General features: G+C 41.5%; 20 non-coding genes across 20 annotated transcripts; all 20 read right to left on the bottom strand.

The window, feature by feature from the left end:
- Positions 1-12,523: 12,523 nt before the first annotated feature.
- TRNAK-UUU (transfer RNA lysine (anticodon UUU)) lies at positions 12,524-12,596 on the bottom strand. Its single transcript has one exon. It is a non-coding gene; the product is annotated as a tRNA-Lys (tRNA).
- Positions 12,597-12,883: 287 nt separating this feature from the next.
- Positions 12,884-12,956, bottom strand: TRNAK-UUU (transfer RNA lysine (anticodon UUU)). Its single transcript has one exon. It is a non-coding gene; the product is annotated as a tRNA-Lys (tRNA).
- A 107-nt stretch (positions 12,957-13,063) lies between these two features.
- Positions 13,064-13,136, bottom strand: TRNAK-UUU (transfer RNA lysine (anticodon UUU)). The gene has a single exon. It is a non-coding gene; the product is annotated as a tRNA-Lys (tRNA).
- A 287-nt stretch (positions 13,137-13,423) lies between these two features.
- Positions 13,424-13,496, bottom strand: TRNAK-UUU (transfer RNA lysine (anticodon UUU)). Its single transcript has one exon. It is a non-coding gene; the product is annotated as a tRNA-Lys (tRNA).
- Positions 13,497-13,603: 107 nt separating this feature from the next.
- TRNAK-UUU (transfer RNA lysine (anticodon UUU)) lies at positions 13,604-13,676 on the bottom strand. The gene has a single exon. It is a non-coding gene; the product is annotated as a tRNA-Lys (tRNA).
- A 107-nt stretch (positions 13,677-13,783) lies between these two features.
- Positions 13,784-13,856, bottom strand: TRNAK-UUU (transfer RNA lysine (anticodon UUU)). The gene has a single exon. It is a non-coding gene; the product is annotated as a tRNA-Lys (tRNA).
- A 107-nt stretch (positions 13,857-13,963) lies between these two features.
- On the bottom strand, positions 13,964-14,036 carry TRNAK-UUU (transfer RNA lysine (anticodon UUU)). The gene has a single exon. It is a non-coding gene; the product is annotated as a tRNA-Lys (tRNA).
- Positions 14,037-14,323: 287 nt separating this feature from the next.
- Positions 14,324-14,396, bottom strand: TRNAK-UUU (transfer RNA lysine (anticodon UUU)). The gene has a single exon. It is a non-coding gene; the product is annotated as a tRNA-Lys (tRNA).
- Positions 14,397-14,503: 107 nt separating this feature from the next.
- TRNAK-UUU (transfer RNA lysine (anticodon UUU)) lies at positions 14,504-14,576 on the bottom strand. The gene has a single exon. It is a non-coding gene; the product is annotated as a tRNA-Lys (tRNA).
- A 107-nt stretch (positions 14,577-14,683) lies between these two features.
- Positions 14,684-14,756, bottom strand: TRNAK-UUU (transfer RNA lysine (anticodon UUU)). Its single transcript has one exon. It is a non-coding gene; the product is annotated as a tRNA-Lys (tRNA).
- A 468-nt stretch (positions 14,757-15,224) lies between these two features.
- Positions 15,225-15,297, bottom strand: TRNAK-UUU (transfer RNA lysine (anticodon UUU)). The gene has a single exon. It is a non-coding gene; the product is annotated as a tRNA-Lys (tRNA).
- Positions 15,298-15,584: 287 nt separating this feature from the next.
- TRNAK-UUU (transfer RNA lysine (anticodon UUU)) lies at positions 15,585-15,657 on the bottom strand. The gene has a single exon. It is a non-coding gene; the product is annotated as a tRNA-Lys (tRNA).
- A 107-nt stretch (positions 15,658-15,764) lies between these two features.
- On the bottom strand, positions 15,765-15,837 carry TRNAK-UUU (transfer RNA lysine (anticodon UUU)). Its single transcript has one exon. It is a non-coding gene; the product is annotated as a tRNA-Lys (tRNA).
- A 107-nt stretch (positions 15,838-15,944) lies between these two features.
- On the bottom strand, positions 15,945-16,017 carry TRNAK-UUU (transfer RNA lysine (anticodon UUU)). The gene has a single exon. It is a non-coding gene; the product is annotated as a tRNA-Lys (tRNA).
- Positions 16,018-16,304: 287 nt separating this feature from the next.
- Positions 16,305-16,377, bottom strand: TRNAK-UUU (transfer RNA lysine (anticodon UUU)). Its single transcript has one exon. It is a non-coding gene; the product is annotated as a tRNA-Lys (tRNA).
- A 1,005-nt stretch (positions 16,378-17,382) lies between these two features.
- Positions 17,383-17,455, bottom strand: TRNAK-UUU (transfer RNA lysine (anticodon UUU)). Its single transcript has one exon. It is a non-coding gene; the product is annotated as a tRNA-Lys (tRNA).
- Positions 17,456-17,562: 107 nt separating this feature from the next.
- TRNAK-UUU (transfer RNA lysine (anticodon UUU)) lies at positions 17,563-17,635 on the bottom strand. The gene has a single exon. It is a non-coding gene; the product is annotated as a tRNA-Lys (tRNA).
- A 468-nt stretch (positions 17,636-18,103) lies between these two features.
- TRNAK-UUU (transfer RNA lysine (anticodon UUU)) lies at positions 18,104-18,176 on the bottom strand. The gene has a single exon. It is a non-coding gene; the product is annotated as a tRNA-Lys (tRNA).
- A 287-nt stretch (positions 18,177-18,463) lies between these two features.
- Positions 18,464-18,536, bottom strand: TRNAK-UUU (transfer RNA lysine (anticodon UUU)). The gene has a single exon. It is a non-coding gene; the product is annotated as a tRNA-Lys (tRNA).
- Positions 18,537-18,643: 107 nt separating this feature from the next.
- On the bottom strand, positions 18,644-18,716 carry TRNAK-UUU (transfer RNA lysine (anticodon UUU)). The gene has a single exon. It is a non-coding gene; the product is annotated as a tRNA-Lys (tRNA).
- Positions 18,717-18,767: the final 51 nt, after the last annotated feature.

Genomic DNA, 18,767 nt, shown 5'->3' with positions numbered 1-18,767 from the left:
CTTAATCAAATTATTGAATATCAGTCTTCAATACAGATTGGTAACGGATAAATCAACTGGTAGGGTTTCCAAACAATTAAACACTCATATGAAACAGTCAAATTATTGCAAGGTTTTGACTGAAGCTTATTATTTCTATTATTAAATATTTTCGCTCATTTTCAAATAAAACGAGTTAAAAATATCCGAAATTCCTCTCCATAAAAAACATGTTTGAAACTGTTTGTTTAAAACGTTTTAAACAAATTAAAGTTTTTTTTCACGGCTGTTTAAAACAAGTTTTAAACCAAAGTTTAAAACAATTTGTTTAAAACTTGCCAACACTGATAAATGTGGTCAAATTGCAGTTTTAAATTAGCAGCTGTATTTCTACTTTTCTATCACTTTTGCAGACCTGTAACATGTCTATTAAAACGGTCAAATTACAGTTCTAAATTAGCAGCTGGATTTCTACTTTTCCATCACTTTTGTAGACCTGTAACATATCTATAAAAACGATCAAATTACAGTTTTAAACTAACAGCTGGTATTTCTACTTTTGCATAGTGTTTGCAGAATTGCGCTGCATATTTCTGCCAGGCTAGACAGTTAACAGTTAACAAACAGAAAATGTAGAAACGGCACTCAATTTGCAGTTCTAGAATTGCATTGAAATTTTCCCGTTTTTTGAGCTGCAGAAATGTAGCCTTAATGGTTACAGTGTGGTAGCGATAAAAAAGCGCGTATGCAGATGAATTACAGCTTAAAATTTTTGTTCGGGAAGTCAACTTCGAGCGCTCCATAAGTTTTTATCTGCTTCTGTTAGGTGTTAATATTACTGCTTTTATTTTCCTAAACTTTGAATAAACAATTGGTTAGGCCTAAAAAGGCATCTTAAAAAAGCTTTACTCATTCATCTCAATAAGATCTTTTGATCTAATACTGTCACGTCTCGATCCTAAAAATATTTAAACCACCATAAAAGATAGAAAATTGAAACATTTTTGGTCATAAAAGGGCCAGTATTGTATATACAGTTATCAAAAGTTTATCAGATATATTTCAATAAGTATGACACTGCCTATACTTCGTAATGCTAGAGACTTACTGAGAGCTAGTTCGAGAATGACTCGAGAATTGAATACACTCGGTTTTGCAGTCCAACTCAAAGTCCTGCACGGGCCGGGCTCAAGCCCGGTCCGGCCCGAGGCCCGGCCCGATCGGGTCGGGCCGAGCCGGGCTTTCCACTTTTGAAAATTGTATTGGGCCGGGCCGGGTCGGGCTTTTAAAATTTTGGAAATCAACGGGCCGGGCCGGGTCGGGCTTTTAAAATTTTGGAAGTTAAAGGGCCGGGCCGGGCCGGGCCGAACTTGATTCTCATTTAATCCAAAGTTCAAATGAAAGATTATTTAAATGAGTATAAGCTTCAAAGAACGAATGTAAAGAACAATTATCAAAAGAAATGAATAATACACGACGCTAAAGCAAATATGAATTCAAATCATTGATTTTATGTAAAAAAATATAAAAATTACAACTGAACTACGTGTAACGGGCCGGGCCGGGCCTGTTCAATTCATTCAATGTGTCGGGCCGGGCCGGGCTTGGTTAATGCATGTAACGGGCCGGGCCGGACCGGGCCGAAAAACCAACTATGTACTCGGACTCGGGCCGGGTTTCGGGCTTAATCAAAATTCTAAAACCGGGCCGGGCTTGGGTCGGGCCTGAAAAACTCGGCCCGTGCAGGTCTCTGGTCCAACTTCACCGATTAAGACAAGATCTACTTTCACCATGGCGCTCGAAATGTGAAGGAAATTGCGAACCAAAGTACTTTAGCGCTATCATTTAAGTCTACAGCAGTTTTCCTGGTTGCAAATAGACGTAAAACAAGCCTGTCGGGACCCTTCCCTTCAGTTGTAATCGGTTTTTAGCTACAAGTTTTAAAGACTTTTTCGATTATGTTCTGTGAGTGTGTATGTTGTGGATGTTAGATAGACGAAAAGACCTTTTTAGCTAGATGTGGTAAGAACTTGTACATGTACCTAAACAGTTGGACCATCTCAGATATTACTTTAGCAAGTCAGAAAAGCGTGTATTCAGATAAATTACAGCTTAATATTTTTGTAAGGGATGAGTACAAGTTGGGAATCAAAAATAAACCTCTCCAAGTCGAGACGCAATTTAGAGGCTATTTTTAAATATTAAAAAAAATATAATTGATATTTATTAATTTAATCGTCATTAATTTACCTTAATTCTAGTTAAATCGTTTTAAGGAACTTTATTCCTAAAATAATTTTAAACATAGCTATTGTTGACGTTTGAACTCAAGCGCAAGCCTCTTTAAATTTTTTTGGAAATTTAGGGTATATAAGGCGACTGATTCACAATAATTGATAGGAAAACCCGCAATGACCCTGCAAAGCATCTGAAACGCGCCTGCAATGATCCTGCAAAGAATCTGAAATGCACCTGCAATTATCCTACAAAGTATCTGAAATGCACCTGCAATGATCCTGCGAAGTATCTGAAATGCACCTGCAATGATCCTGCGAAGTATCTAAAACGCATCTGATATTATTCCAAAAAGTATCTAAATCGCACCTGCAATGATCCTACAAAGAATCTGAAACGCGGCTGCAATGACCCTGCAAAGTATCTGAAACGCACCTGCAATTATCCTACAGAGTATCTGAAATGCTCCTGCAATGATCCTGCGAAGTATCTGAAACGCGACTGCCATGATCCTACAAAGTATCTGAAACGCACCTGCAATTATCCTACAAAGTATATGAAAAGAGCCTGCAATGATCCTGCAAAGAATCTGAAACGCGCCTGCAATTATCCTACAGAGTATCTGAAATGCACCTGCAATGATCCTGCGAATTATCTGAAACGCGGCTGCAATGATCCTACAAAGTATCTGAAACGCGCCTGCAATGATCCTGAAAAGTATATGAAAAGCGCCTGCAATTTTCCTACAAAGTATATGAAATGCTCCTGCAATTATCCTAAAAATATCTGAAAAGTTCCTGCAATTATCCTACAAAGTATCTGAAACGCGCCTGTAATTATCCTACAAAGTCTCTGAAATTCGGCTGCAATGATCCTGAAAAGTACCTGAAACACGCCTGCAACTTTCCTACAAAGTATATGAAACACGCCTGCAATTATCCTACAGAGTACCTTAAATGCTCCTGCAATGATCCTGCGAAGTATCTGAAACGCGGCTGCCATGATCCCACAAAGTATCTGAAACGCACCTGCAATTATCCTACAAAGTATATGAAAAGAGCCTGCAATGATCCTGCGAAATATCTGAAACGCGGCTGCAATTATCCTACAGAGTATCTGAAATGCACCTGCAATGATCCTGCGAAGTATCTGAAACGCGGCTGCAATGATCCTACAAAGTATCTGAAACGCAGCTGCAATGACCCTGCAAAGTATCTGAAACGCGCCTGCAATGATCCTACAAAGTATCTGAAACGCGCTTGCAATTATCCTACAAAGTATCTGAAACGCATCTGCAATTATCCTACAAAGTATCTGAAACGCATCTGCAATTATCCTACAAAGAATATGAAACGCACCTACAATTATCCTACAAAGAATATGAAACGCACCTACAATGATCCTGCAAAGTATCTGAAACACACCTGCAATTATCCGACAAAGAATCGGAAATGCACCTGCCATTATCCTACAAAGTATTTGAAACGCGCCTGCAATGATCCAATAAAGTATCATAAACGCGCCTGCAATGATCCAAAAAAAGTATCTGAAACGCGCCTGCAATTTTCCTACAAAGTATATGAAACGCGCCTGCAATTATTCTAAAAAGTATCCGAAACCCGCCTGCCATTATCCTACAAACTTAGCAATTTCTGACTGTAACATGCATACAATATATCTGGAAGGTACAGTACCTGTAATGAGCCTACAAACATCCTGATTTCTTACGGTAGTTACTATTTCCCTTCTGTTTTCTAGCTGTAAGGTAGCTATTTTATGACTCTAGAGTAGCTAAATTTTGTATACTGCTGTACTGAGTTTTCCAACGGAAGATATTTTTTCTGCAAAACGTCTAAAATGTTCTGCATTGCTCTCTGGAATGCATCTTAATTTTGTCTGAAGTTGAACCTTTTTCAGGTTTATTCCAGTATTTTTCCAGAATATTCCAGTTTATTTGCAATATATTGCAGATTCTAAAAAATCTAAATAACAGCAAAATGCAGCCGTAAATTTTTGTACAACAAATAATAAGCTTACTCACTAAACAGCTTTTGGGGGAGTAAGATTTTAAACAGTATAGCGTGAAGTTTTACAGAAATTTTGCCATTCGGCTTTTTTAACGATATTGAGAATATTGGAAAAATCAGTAGTGCTCCATAGTTTCATTAGTAACAACGGTACCACCATTCCCAGAGCCTGAAATTCCCAATGATAGGGATATCACAAACCCCGAGTGTTAACATTGTTTCCAGAGACCCTGTGTCACATCGCGTCGTTTTCCCTGGTTAGGGAACGGGCAAGAAGGACACAGAAAAAACATATAAAAATTAAATATAAAGAATACTGGTCGTGTTTAACAAATATGAAAGTCTTCAGAGATCCGCGATATCTGGCGAGAAAAGTTGCTGGCGGTGACCGGAAAGAGGAATATTATATAACTCATAGAAGAGATATTATGCCTGTATGTGTTGTGAAACAAGTGCGCCACTTATACCCAAATATTGGGCGTCGAAGATTGAGGAAAAAAACGGGGCTCAAATATTTTAACGTGACTACCGTATCTCAATTTTCTGCACCGGTAGAACCCCCAACTCTCGGTCTTCTGTACCAGGAGAACCGTATTTTTTAGGTGACTCGCTTCTCTATTGTTACTCGATCGCGAGTCATTGTCTGTACCAGGAGAACCCTCTAGCAGAAAATCCGGCCTTTAAATTGGCTAATAGCTCCATCTTATGGGCTTTGTCTGTCTCCACTGCCTTCTAAACTCAACCATATTCTTGGACACCAGTTTGTACTTACTATCTTCTAAACACAACCATTTTTGGTTTATTTCATCCCACTTGGACACCAGCCTGTACTCACTGGCTTCTAAACACAACCATTCTCTGGCTTTTGTCCATCCCACATGACATCCCCTTATTGGGTGAAAATTTCGTGTGCTTTACTGTAAATTCTGTATGCTTTGAATAATTCATTAATATTAACTTCTGCAATTGTTTATCAATAAAGAGCGATCTAAATCTACATAATAAAGTTTGTAGGTAGTCCTCATCTTGACTCGGAGAGGTAATAATTTGGTTTTCGCAACTTGTTTAGCCAATAAATTCATCAATGTTTCTCAAGTGACCCTAGTAGAATTGATTTGCCTCGATTATATGTCAGGAATGAAATTTTAATTTAAAAATAAACATTTCTGTAACCTAAGTTTGACTTTTTAAAAACTCTTAAAGTTTTTAATGAACCTAATTTAGCAAACGTAAGTCAATTTTCGACTAATAAAGAAGTACAAAATACATTACTCTCTTACGACATTTCATCCCGATTTAGAAAGTTCATTGTGTCATGCTTCCCATTCCGCTCTCATTTTTCGACGGCCGACAGGAATATTTCAGTCCGTCTTCGCCCTTTGGAGCGTCCAAAACTATTATTGTGTCCGCCGGCCCTAAAAGGGTCGTTTAAACTTCGCTCTCTTTCCTAAATATGGACACTCAAGTAAGTTTCATTCAATTACAATCCATCATCCTATGATTGTTATTGTTATTGTTGAAGGGGTGACGCGTCGCCGCGTCGAGCACCGATACCAAAGGTATATTGTGCGACCCGAGCTGGTTAGACTGCGAAGAGTCCTGTCGCCTCGATGAATCGGAGAATCCGATTGGCCGAGACAGTAGAGAACTGGTTAGGTTCCATAGTATGCATGTCAAAATGCTCGAACCTCATGGCCGCGAGGTAGTCGCAGCTACAGAGGATATGGGAGGAGGTTTCCTCTGCCTCCCGGCAGAACCTACAGAGTGGGTCATCGACGATGCCTAATAAGTGCAGGTGTCTATTCAGCCGGCAGTGTCCAGTGAGGAGACTGGTAACCAGCCTAATTTTACTTTTGGTAAGGGCAAGCAGTTCCTTTGCCCTAGTAATGGATGGACCCAGGATAAATTCCTTGGCTTGTCTCTGTCCATCCATGTCAAGCCAGAGCTGCAGTTGAAGTGCAGACATCCGGTAGTGAATCTTTTGGCGAATTATGCCATGGGGGATGGGAACCGCAGGCTCAGGTCCGAAGAACTTCGCCTCAGCCCCCCTTTTGGCATACATATCAGCCCTCTCATTGCCCAGGTATCCGCAGTGTCCTGGCACCCACAGCAATTGAACCTTGTTGCGGGCAGCCAGAGAACCCAGCAAATCCAGACAACTGAGGACTAGTCTTGAGTCAACAAGGCACTGATCCAGTGCCATGAGGGCGGCCTGACTATCCGAATAAATCTGAATCGTCCGTCCGCGGTAATTTTTCTTGATGCAGAAATCCGCGCATAAACAAATGGCCATGATTTCCGCTTGGAAAACACTGGCAAAGTTGCCGAGGCTCTCGTAAAAACCAAACTTCTTGGTCAAGCAGTAGACCCCGGCACCAGCTCCAGAGTCCGTCCGTGAACCAGACGGACTCCCCCCCAGTTCCAAGGACTGGGGTGGTCTCCCAATCAGTGCGACTAGGAAAGTGCACGCTGAAGGGCTTGTCAAAATGATATGATACAACAGACTTATCTGAGACCATCCCAAGTGATGGCTCGAGACTGCTGTACTCACTGAAGAGCTTAGTGTGACTGAAGTCCCAGTGCTTGGGCTTCCACCAGCCGTGGTTGTTGAGCCTACAGGCTCCCATAATAGCTTCCTGCTCAATAAAGAGGTGGAGAGGAAGCATATTCAGAAGGATCTCCAGAGAGGCTGTCCTCTGGACCCCGTGATGCCGATGCACGCCAGCCTTTGAAGCTTGCGTAGTTCATCTTGGGCTGTTTTAAGGCGAACCCTGGACCACCAGACAAGAGCTCCATAGAAGACTACCGGCCTGATGATCCTAGTATAAATCCAGTTCACGGCACTAGGGCTTAAGCCCCAGGATTTGCTGACTGAACTTCTTAAACGTCAGAATAAAACTTTGGCCTTCTTGATGCTAAGATCAAGATGGGATTTCCAAGTAAGCTTGGCATCAAAGGTCACGCCAAGGTATTTGACCTCGGTGGACTTCGTCAAAACCTGTCCAAAGAAGGAAATATCATTGAAGAGTTCATTGGTCCTCTTCCGGGTAAACGGTATAAGGACAGTCTTGTTGGGATTGACGGTGAGGTTAACTTCCCTACACCATTCCTCAACAGCATGCAAGGCAGTTTTCATCAGTGCAGCGATAGTTGCAGGGAACGTCCCTGTAACAATCACAGCGATGTCATCCGCATAGCCAAAGCAGTGACACCCCCTCCCCGAGTCGACCCCGCAGCTCATCCACCACCAGGCACCAGAGAAGAGGGGAAAGAACCCCTCCCTGTGGACAGCCACGGTCGGTGGAGATCTCCAGGGATTCCCCGAGAAGAGACGCCGTCACCCTGCGATTCGTGAGCATGGAGTGTATCCAACGACACAGAGTGTCGTCAATACCAAACCGCTCCGCAGCGCGAAGAATAACTTCACTAGAGACCCTATCAAAGGCTCCCTCAATGTCAAGGAAGATGGCTAAAGACATCTCCTTGAACTCGATGGCCCTGTCAAGGCAGTTCATAATGCCATGGATCGCCGTCTCCGTGGATTTGCCTTTCTGATAGGCAAACTGAGCAGTGGACAGGGGGGTATGGGAGAGAATTCCATCTCGCAAATACCTGTCCACCAATTTCTCTAAAATCTTTAGGAAGAAAGAGGCAAGGCAGATGGGTCTAAATGCCTTGGCCTCAAGATAGCTCGTCTTTCCAGGTTTGGGAATAAAGATAACCTTTGAGCGCTTCCAGATATCCGGAATATGCGCCAGAGCAATGCAGGCCCTAAATATCCTGCACAAATAGGAGCCAATGGCGTCTATACCTTCCTGAAGGAGGGCAGGAAAGACGCCATCTGGGCCAGGGGACTTATGGGGCTGAAACGAATTAACAGCCCACTGTAAGTCTGGGGTAAGTAACTATCTTATTGGCAATGCCCCAGTCCGCCCTGTGTGCTCTCCGAAAGTGCACGAGGAGAGCTTCGGCGCATGTGGGGACAAAAACCTTGGAGTCCGGAAAGTGTACCTTAAGCACTTTAGGGTATCAGTCCCTGAATTGGTAAACTCACCTTCTGCCACCTTAATGGTGCTGAGCTGGTGAGTGTTGTCATGAGCCAGGATCTTCATGATCTTGGCAGTAGCGGGGGCATCGGAGATACTACCGCAGAAGTCCCTCCAGGAGTTCCTCTTAGCCTCCCGGATGGCTTTATTGTACTTGTGAAGGGTCTGTCTGTAAATAGTCCAGTCCCCAGTCCTCTTGGCTCTGTTAAAGAGTTTACGAGTGAGCTTGCGAAGCTTGCCAAGTTCCGTATTCCACCAAGGAACAAGCCTTGGCCGGCTGGCAGGCTTCGCTGGACAATTATGAAGGTAGGAATTGATAATGGCTTGTTGCATGAGATCAAGAGCCAAATCAAATTCCAGCACCGAGGTAAGTTTCGGAGCATTACCTCTGAGTAGGAGGCAGAGTTCCTCCCTGTAGCCGGACCACTCGGTCCGACGGGGGTTGCGCAGTTCCGTCTTAACCGAGGTTGACTTGACCGCGACCGAGAAGCGGATGTGCCGATGGTCTGAGAGAGACGGTTCATCAGACACATGCCAGTTAGATACCGACAGACTGATATTGTCTGTGGCAAGGGTGACATCAATGACCTCCTTTCTGTTTGAGGTAACGAAGGTCGGTTCATTGTGCCTGTTGAGAATATGCAGGTTCCTACCGACCAGATATTCAAGCAGGTCATCACCACGTTTGTTGCAGTCGCTGCTGCCCAACGTGACATGATGAGCATTGGCATCACAGCCTAGAATGAGCCTGTCCCCCTGCCGCTCACAGTGGTCGACAAGAGCGGCAACCTCCTGTGGTGGGGGGGAGTCCGTGGCATCATGGGCAAAGTAAGCAGACGCTATGATAAGGCCAGTTGCCTCTCCAAAAGAGGAGGGCATTACCCTGATCACAGCAGTATCCCTAGTAAGGTAGTTCGGAAGCGGAAGGGTGTCGAGACCCTTCCTTGTCAGAACACACGGCCTGGGGTTGGTTGAGGTAAAATCATAAGAAATGTTACCTGCATTCTTTAAACCAAGTATTTTACCATTATGGGTCCAAGGTTCCTGAATGAGGGCCACGTCCAGGCCCTCTAAGGCAAACCTCCGGCAAAGAACTGCCGAGGCTGCTTTGCAGTGATGCAGGTTGATCTGGATCACCTTAATGCTCATGGCACAGAAAGAGAGACGGCCCTAGCTACTACTTGGCAGCAGCTTGGAGTCCCGATCCAGGACCGGTATCTCCTTCGCCACCGCCAGCAGCAACCCCGGCCTCCATCCCCATCCCAGTGTCATGAGCGGAAGACTTCTCGGTATCAGAGTCCTTCAAGAAGTCGGACTCTATCATCCTATGATACATTCGTTCTTGATTTAATTAGGTGGTGACTTTAATGGTGATAACCGTGGTCCTTCTTGCGGTTTTGCTCGTCATTCACTCGCTAGTAATGGACAAATTCAAACATTTGTCCAAACTGAAAGTTGCTAAGAAATTAGTCCGAGAAACGCTGGAAAATGTCTGGGATAACGCGTCGCTCTTGTGTGCTGAACGTAAGAAGATTTTTCGTTTGTTAGCACTCGGTTTGGTGGGAAAATAATTCTGATCGTGTTTGGGGGCATAACACCTTGACTGGTGGGATCCCAGAAAGGTTTCATCTCTATGAATTTTGGAATTGGAAAATATTTTCTATAGCGATTTCCACCATTCTGCCCCATATTACTTGTCGTCTGCTGGCCTCGTCGTGGCTCATAGGAGTGACTTTCATTCTGTTTTTCTTGGCTTGTTTCTTGCGAACCGAGTTCACGACTGAGAGTTACAATAGCATCGACACCCTCTCAGACTTGATCAAATCGGAAATTCCACCTATTATGATCGAAGGCAGTGGAACATTCGAATATCTGCAAGTTTTGGTGAATATTCTTTTAAATATTATGTCCTCTATTCACTTGACGTCATTGGTTCGTATTTAGGCAGCCAAGGATCCAGTTGTTCAGGAATGGCTAGACGCACTCGATATGGAAAACATTTTCAAAAGTATTGTGGATTATATAAAGATTGACGGATACGTTCCGATAATTTCTGGGAAAGAAGTTCTGATCATATCAGACATGTACCTGACTTGGTTCTTGGGAGAAGTCTTGACCGCTGATACTGAGACTAAACAGCTCTTCGTGGACCAAGGAGGACTTTACTTTTCGCAGCAAGAAATTGGCTTTGAATTCTTACACATTGTTCACAATTCATCTTGGATGAGAAGCAGTCCAATAGTACACGAGTTCGGACAACTGGGGTCAGTATGTATTTTGTCGTAAAGTGACAAGGACTGACCACTCTTTATTGCAGTCTGGGACCAATGTTCGAAACGCAAGTTTTCAACTATCTTGAGTTCGTCTACAATCACCCTATGGAATACGTCACGTGGAAGAGACCATTGAAAAGCTCTTCGAACTTGGACCTGAGTAGCGTCACCGCTCCTTTCTACTTGTTTTTCATTCTGATGACAGCATCAGTTGCCGTTGTCCTAACCGAAATTTGCTTCGACCAAGTTTCTAAACGTTTAAATTAAGCCATAGTCTTTAAATTGTTCTATCGTACCGTAAATTAATTAAACCAATTCCCAATAGCGACATAATAATAGTCACCTAAAGTGGTATGGTGGTATAACCGAACTACTGCGGGTTCTATGAGCGATTTTAAGTCGAAAATGTTCTATGGCATTTTGTCATCCAGGCCACCGTTTAAAAGATATGATAAGAATCATTTACGGATGACCCCTTAAAATTAATTAAATTAATCAAAAACCCAGCGGGTTGAAAACATTTTTTAAGGGGACTCACGTGTTTAGTAATCGCGCGCGCGATTTACTTCCCCGTGAAGTCCATAAAGAAGTCCTCCACCAATGTAAGCTTGAAAATGGGTTCAAATGGGAAGATTTATGCCGAATTGAGAAAAACCTAACCCAATGGGGAAATGCATTGAAAATTTAATAAAAAAGGACCAAATGGGAAGATTCTTGCCGGATTGAGAAAAACCTAACAAACAATCAACAAAGGTTTAATGTTTTATTTCCACTCTCTTCTGAGAATCGCAAAAAGAAGTGAAGCTTTTCAAGCAAAATTACACGTATTTTTGTTTAAAGCGGATCAAAACTTAATTTTAACAAAAAAGACGGAACACACGGGCTCTACTGCAATGTGACGTAAAAATTGTAAAGTCAGAAGCCAAATTAAGAAATCAACTAAATGTCAGTTTTGGCGGTGTAGCGTGTTTTGCCTCATGGAATGAGAGTCTGACTTGATGTTCTCACATTCGATTCTCAAAACTTGATGAATCGCTGGCTTTTCTTTGCTTTCGTGGCCGGATTGCAACTAACTGTAAAGTCAGTTGGAATTTGGAAGGAATGAGAGTCTGACTAGATGTTCTCACATTCGATTCTCAAAAGTCAGTCTCCAGTAATGTAACCGCGGCAATCAGAAGTAATGCAGGAAGCTAGGAATGATCCAAAGCATTTCCCAGGCGAGGGCGAAGTGGTCGAGCATACCTCTCGCGGATTCTTATAGGAATTGCTGGAAATGTCCCCCTTCATAGTCTACGCATAGCCGTGATCGGCGGACTATGGAAAAGCATGCCCTCCATAATTGGCGGTGTAGTAATGCAGGGTGCCGCCTATTTGGAAACAATTCCGCGTAACGACGCGATGCGGCTTCGTAGTTTCCTTCACAATAGCCTAAAGCTAGTATCATATCGGTGTATTCACCGGTTGTATAAACTGCCATCAAAAAGCGGTTTTCTAAAACTTGGTTTTTAAAAAAGCGGGTTGGTTTCGTTCACTGTCTGCGCTGTTTAAAATCTAATTTGAAATAGGCTTAAGAATTGTTGGGAAGATCGTAGTCACGAGACTTTAGCACAGTAAAAGGCTGCACGTGCCATTGGTGGAGGATTTCTTTATGGAGTTCACGGGGAAGTAAATCGCGCGCGCGATTACTAAACACGTGAGTCCCCTTAAAAATGTATCAACCCGCTGGGCTTTTGATTAATTTAATTAATTTTAAAGGGTCATCCGTAAATGATTCTTATCATAACTTTTAAACGGTGGCCTGGATGACAAAATGCCATAGAACATTTTCGACTTAAAATCGCTCATAGAACCCGCAGTAGTTCGGTTATACCACCATTTTAGAATCACCCTGTATATTGGACTAATTAAGCATGTGATAGAACTTACACCTCTATACTTAATGATGATTCTTCAAAAACACAGTCGCCCGAACAGGGACTCGAACCCTGGACCGTTAGGATAAAAGCCTAACGCTCTACCGACTGAGCTATCCGGGCTCAAGCGAGGTGAATTCCCGTAATAATTGGAATAAGAATTTCAATAATTTTACTGGAAATTAAATGATCTGAAGTTTAAATTATTGATGATTCTTCAAAAACAGAGTCTCCCGAACAGGGACTCGAATCCAGGACCGTTAAGTTAAAAGCCTAACGCTCTACCGATTGAGCTATCCTGTCTCAAACGAAGTTAAATCCCGTAATAATTGGAATTAGAATTTACATAAATTTATTGAAAGTGAAATGATCTGAAGTTTAAATTATTGATGATTCTTCAAAAACAGAATGGCCCGAACAGGTACTCGAACCCTGGACCGTTAGGTTAAAAGCCTAACGCTCTACCGACTGAGCTATCCGGGCTCAAGCGAGGTGAACTCACGTAATAATTGGAATTAGAATTTACATAAATTTATTGAAAGTGAAATGATCTGAAGTTTAAATTATTGACGATTCTTTAAAAACAGAGTCGCCCGAACAGGGACTCGAACCCTGGACCGTTAGGTTAAAAGCCTAACGCTCTACCGACAGAGCTATCCGGGCTGAAACGAAATGAACTCCCGTAATAATTGGGATTAGAATTTCAATAATTTTTCTGGAAATTAAATGATCTGAAGTTTAAATTATTGATGATTCTTCAAAAACACAGTCGCTCGAACAGGGACTAGAACCCTGGACCGTTAGGTTAAAAGCCTAACGCTCTACCGACTGAGCTATCCGGGCTCAAGCGAGGTGAACTCACGTAATAATTGGAATAAGAATTTACATAAATTTATTGAAAGTGAAATGATCTGAAGTTTGAATTATTGACGATTCTTTAAAAACAGAGTCGCCCGAACAGGGACTCGAACTCTGGACCGTTAGGTTAAAAGCCTAACGCTCTACCGATTGAGCTATCCGGGCTGAAACGAAATGAACTCCCGTAATAATCGGGATTAGAATTTCAATAATTTTACTGGAAATTAAATGATCTGAAGTTTAAATTATTGATGATTCTTCAAAAACAGAATGGCCCGAACAGGTACTCGAACCCTGGACCGTTAGGTTAAAAGCCTAACGCTCTACCGACTGAGCTATCCGGGCTCAAGCGAGGTGAACTCACGTAATAATTGGAATTAGAATTTACACAAATTTATTGAAAGTGAAATGATCTGAAGTTTAAATTATTGACGATTCTTTAAAAACAGAATTGCCCGAACAGGGACTCGAACCCTGGACCGTTAGGTTAAAAGCCTAACGCTCTACCGACTGAGCTATCCGGGCTCAAGCGAGGTGAACTCACGTAATAATTGGAATTAGAATTTACATAAATTTATTGAAAGTGAAATGATCTGAAGTTTAAATTATTGACGATTCTTTAAAAACAGAGTCGCCCGAACAGGGACTCGAACCCTGGACCGTTAGGTTAAAAGCCTAACGCTCTACCGACAGAGCTATCCGGGCTGAAACGAAATGAACTCCCGTAATAATTGGGATTAGAATTTCAATAATTTTTCTGGAAATTAAATGATCTGAAGTTTAAATTATTGATGATTCTTCAAAAACACAGTCGCTCGAACAGGGACTAGAACCCTGGACCGTTAGGTTAAAAACCTAACGCTCTACCGACTGAGCTATCCGGGCTCAAGCGAGGTGAACTCACGTAATAATTGGAATAAGAATTTACATAAATTTATTGAAAGTGAAATGATCTGAAGTTTGAATTATTGACGATTCTTTAAAAACAGAGTCGCCCGAACAGGGACTCGAACCCTGGACCGTTAGGTTAAAAGCCTAACGCTCTACCGATTGAGCTATCCGGGCTGAAACGAAATGAACTCCCGTAATAATCGGGATTAGAATTTCAATAATTTTACTGGAAATTAAATGATCTGAAGTTTAAATTATTGATGATTCTTCAAAAACAGAATGGCCCGAACAGGTACTCGAACCCTGGACCGTTAGGTTAAAAGCCTAACGCTCTACCGACTGAGCTATCCGGGCTCAAGCGAGGTGAACTCACGTAATAATTGGAATTAGAATTTACACAAATTTATTGAAAGTGAAATGATCTGAAGTTTAAATTATTGACGATTCTTTAAAAACAGAGTTGCCCGAACAGGGACTCGAACCCTGGACCGTTAGGTTAAAAGCCTAACGCTCTACCGACTGAGCTATCCGGGCTGAAACGAAATGAACTCCCGTAATAATTGGGATTAGAATTTCAATAATTTTACTGGAAATTAAATGATCTGAAGTTTAAATTATTGATGATTCTTCAAAAACAGAGTCGCCCGAACAGAGACTCGAACCCTGGACCATTAGGTAAAAAGCCTAACGCTCTACCGACTGAGCTATCCTGTCTCAAACGAAGTTAAATCCCGTAATAATTGGAATTAGAATTTACATAAATTTATTGAAAGTGAAATGATCTGAAGTTTAAATTATTGATGATTCTTCAAAAACAGAATGGCCCGAACAGGTACTCAAAACCCTGGACCGTTAGGTTAAAAGCCTATCGCTCTACCGACTGAGCTATCCGGGCTCAAGCGAGGTGAACTCACGTAATAATTGGAATTAGAATTTACATAAATTTATTGAAAGTGAAATGATCTGAAGTTTAAATTATTGACGATTCTTTAAAAACAGAGTCGCCCGAACAGGGACTCGAACCCTGGACCGTTAGGTTAAAAGCCTAACGCTCTACCGACAGAGCTATCCGGGCTGAAACGAAATGAACTCCCGTAATAATTGGGATTAGAATTTCAATAATTTTACTGGAAATTAAATGATCTGAAGTTTAAATTATTGATGATTCTTCAAAAACACAGTCGCTCGAACAGGGACTAGAACCCTGGACCGTTAGGTTAAAAGCCTAACGCTCTACCGACTGAGCTATTCGGGCTCAAGCGAGGTGAACTCACGTAATAATTGGAATAAGAATTTACATAAATTTATTGAAAGTGAAATGATCTGAAGTTTGAATTATTGACGATTCTTTAAAAACAGAGTCGCCCGAACAGGGACTCGAACCCTGGACCGTTAGGTTAAAAGCCTAACGCTCTACCGATTGAGCTATCCGGGCTGAAACGAAATGAACTCCCGTAATAATTGGGATTAGAATTTCAATAATTTTACTGGAAATTAAATGATCTGAAGTTTAAATTATTGATGATTCTTCAAAAACAGAATGGCCCGAACAGGTACTCGAACCCTGGACCGTTAGGTTAAAAGCCTAACGCTCTACCGACTGAGCTATCCGGGCTCAAGCGAGGTGAACTCACGTAATAATTGGAATTAGAATTTACACAAATTTATTGAAAGTGAAATGATCTGAAGTTTAAATTATTGACGATTCTTTAAAAACAGAGTTGCCCGAACAGGGACTCGAACCCTGGACCGTTAGGTTAAAAGCCTAACGCTCTACCGACTGAGCTATCCGGGCTGAAACGAAATGAACTCCCGTAATAATTGGGATTAGAATTTCAATAATTTTACTGGAAATTAAATGATCTGAAGTTTAAATTATTGATGATTCTTCAAAAACAGAGTCGCCCGAACAGGGACTCGAACCCTGGACCGTTAGGTTAAAAGCCTAACGCTCTACCGACTGAGCTATCCTGTCTCAAACGAAGTTAAATCCCGTAATAATTGGAATTAGAATTTACATAAATTTATTGAAAGTGAAATGATCTGAAGTTTAAATTATTGATGATTCTTCAAAAACAGAATGGCCCGAACAGGGACTCGAACCCTGGACCGTTAGGTTAAAAGCCTAACGCTCTACCGACTGAGCTATCCGGGCTCAAGCGAGGTGAACTCACGTAATAATTGGAATTAGAATTTACATAAATTTATTGAAAGTGAAATGATCTGAAGTTTAAATTATTGATGATTCTTCAAAAACACAGTCGCTCGAACAGGTTCTAGAACCCTGGACCGTTAGGTTAAAAGCCTAACGCTCTACCGACTGAGCTATCCGGGCTCAAGCGAGGTGAACTCCCGTAATAATTGGGATAAGAATTTCAATAATTTTACTGGAAATTAAATTATCTGAAGTTTAAATTATTAATGATTCTTTAAAAACAGAGTCGCCCGAACAAGGAGTCGAACCCTGGACCGTGGTTTGAAGCCTAACGCTCTACCGACTGAGCTATCCGAGCTGAAACGAAATGAACTCCCGTAATAATTGGGATTAGAATTTCAATAATTTTACTGGAAATTAAATGGTCTGAAGTTTAAATTATTGATGATTCTTCAAAAACACAGTCGCCCTAACAGGGACTCGAACCCTGGACCGTTAGGTTAAAAGCCTAACGCTCTACCGACAGAGCTATCCGGGCTCAAGCGAGGTGAACTCCCGTAATAATGGGAATAAGAATTTCAATAATTTTACTGGAAATTAAATGATCTGAAGTTTAAATTATTGATTATTCTTCAAAAACAGAGTCGCCCGAACAGGGACTCGAACCCTGGACCGTTAGGTTAAAAGCCTAACGCTCTACCGACTGAGCTATCCTGTCTCAAACGAAGTTAAATCCCGTAATAATTGGAATTAGAGTTTACATAAATTTATTGAAAGTGAAATGATCTGAAGTTTAAATTATTGATGATTCTTCAAAAACAGAATCGCCCGAACAGGTACTCGAACCCTGGACCGTTAGGTTAAAAGCCTAACGCTCTACCGACTGAGCTATTCTGTCTCAAACGAAGTTAAATCCCGTAATAATTGGAATAAGAATTTACATAAATTTATTGAAAGTGAAATGATCTGAAGTTTAAATTATTGATGATTCTTCAAAAACAGAATGGCCCGAACAGGTACTCGAACCCTGGACCGTTAGGTTAAAAGCCTAACGCTCTACCGACTGAGCTATCCGGGCTCAAGCGAGGTGAACTCACGTAATAATTGGAATTAGAATTTACATAAATTTATTGAAAGTGAAATGATCTGAAGTTTAAATTATTGACGATTCTTTAAAAACAGAGTCGCCCGAACAGGGACTCGAACCCTGGACCGTTAGGTTAAAAGCCTAACGCTCTACCGACAGAGCTATCCGGGCTGAAACGAAATGAACTCCCGTAATAATTGGGATTAGAATTTCAATAATTTTACTGGAAATTAAATGATCTGAAGTTTAAATTATTGATGATTCTTCAAAAACAGAGTCGCCCGAACAGAGACTCGAACCCTGGACCGTTAGGTAAAAAGCCTAACGCTCTACCGACTGAGCTATCCTGTCTCAAACGAAGTTAAATCCCGTAATAATTGGAATTAGAATTTACATAAATTTATTGAAAGTGAAATGATCTGAAGTTTAAATTATTGATGATTCTTCAAAAACAGAATGGCCCGAACAGGTACTCAAAACCCTGGACCGTTAGGTTAAAAGCCTAACGCTCTACCGACTGAGCTATCCGGGCTCAAGCGAGGTGAACTCACGTAATAATTGGAATTAGAATTTACATAAATTTATTGAAAGTGAAATGATCTGAAGTTTAAATTATTGACGATTCTTTAAAAACAGAGTCGCCCGAACAGGGACTCGAACCCTGGACCGTTAGGTTAAAAGCCTAACGCTCTACCGACAGAGCTATCCGGGCTGAAACGAAATGAACTCCCGTAATAATTGGGATTAGAATTTCAATAATTTTACTGGAAATTAAATGATCTGAAGTTTAAATTATTGATGATTCTTCAAAAACACAGTCGCTCGAACAGGGACTAGAACCCTGGACCGTTAGGTTAAAAGCCTAACGCTCTACCGACTGAGCTATTCGGGCTCAAGCGAGGTGAACTCACGTAATAATTGGAATAAGAATTTACATAAATTTATTGAAAGTGAAATGATCTGAAGTTTGAATTATTGACGATTCTTTAAAAACAGAGTCGCCCGAACAGGGACTCGAACCCTGGACCGTTAGGTTAAAAGCCTAACGCTCTACCGATTGAGCTATCCGGGCTGAAACGAAATGAACTCCCGTAATAATTGGGATTAGAATTTCAATAATTTTACTGGAAATTAAATGATCTGAAGTTTAAATTATTGATGATTCTTCAAAAACAGAATGGCCCGAACAGGTACTCGAACCCTGGACCGTTAGGTTAAAAGCCTAACGCTCTACCGACTGAGCTATCCGGGCTCAAGCGAGGTGAACTCACGTAATAATTGGAATTAGAATTTACACAAATTT

The sequence above is a fragment of the Phalangium opilio genome, unplaced genomic scaffold (assembly GCF_054372755.1).
Source record: "Phalangium opilio isolate 3A_F unplaced genomic scaffold, DU_Popi_V2 ptg001170l_1, whole genome shotgun sequence".
In the NCBI taxonomy this organism is placed as follows: domain Eukaryota; kingdom Metazoa; phylum Arthropoda; class Arachnida; order Opiliones; family Phalangiidae; genus Phalangium; species Phalangium opilio.
The sequence above is the reverse complement of the archived record's forward strand: the minus strand, read 5'-3'. Positions and strand labels throughout refer to the sequence as shown.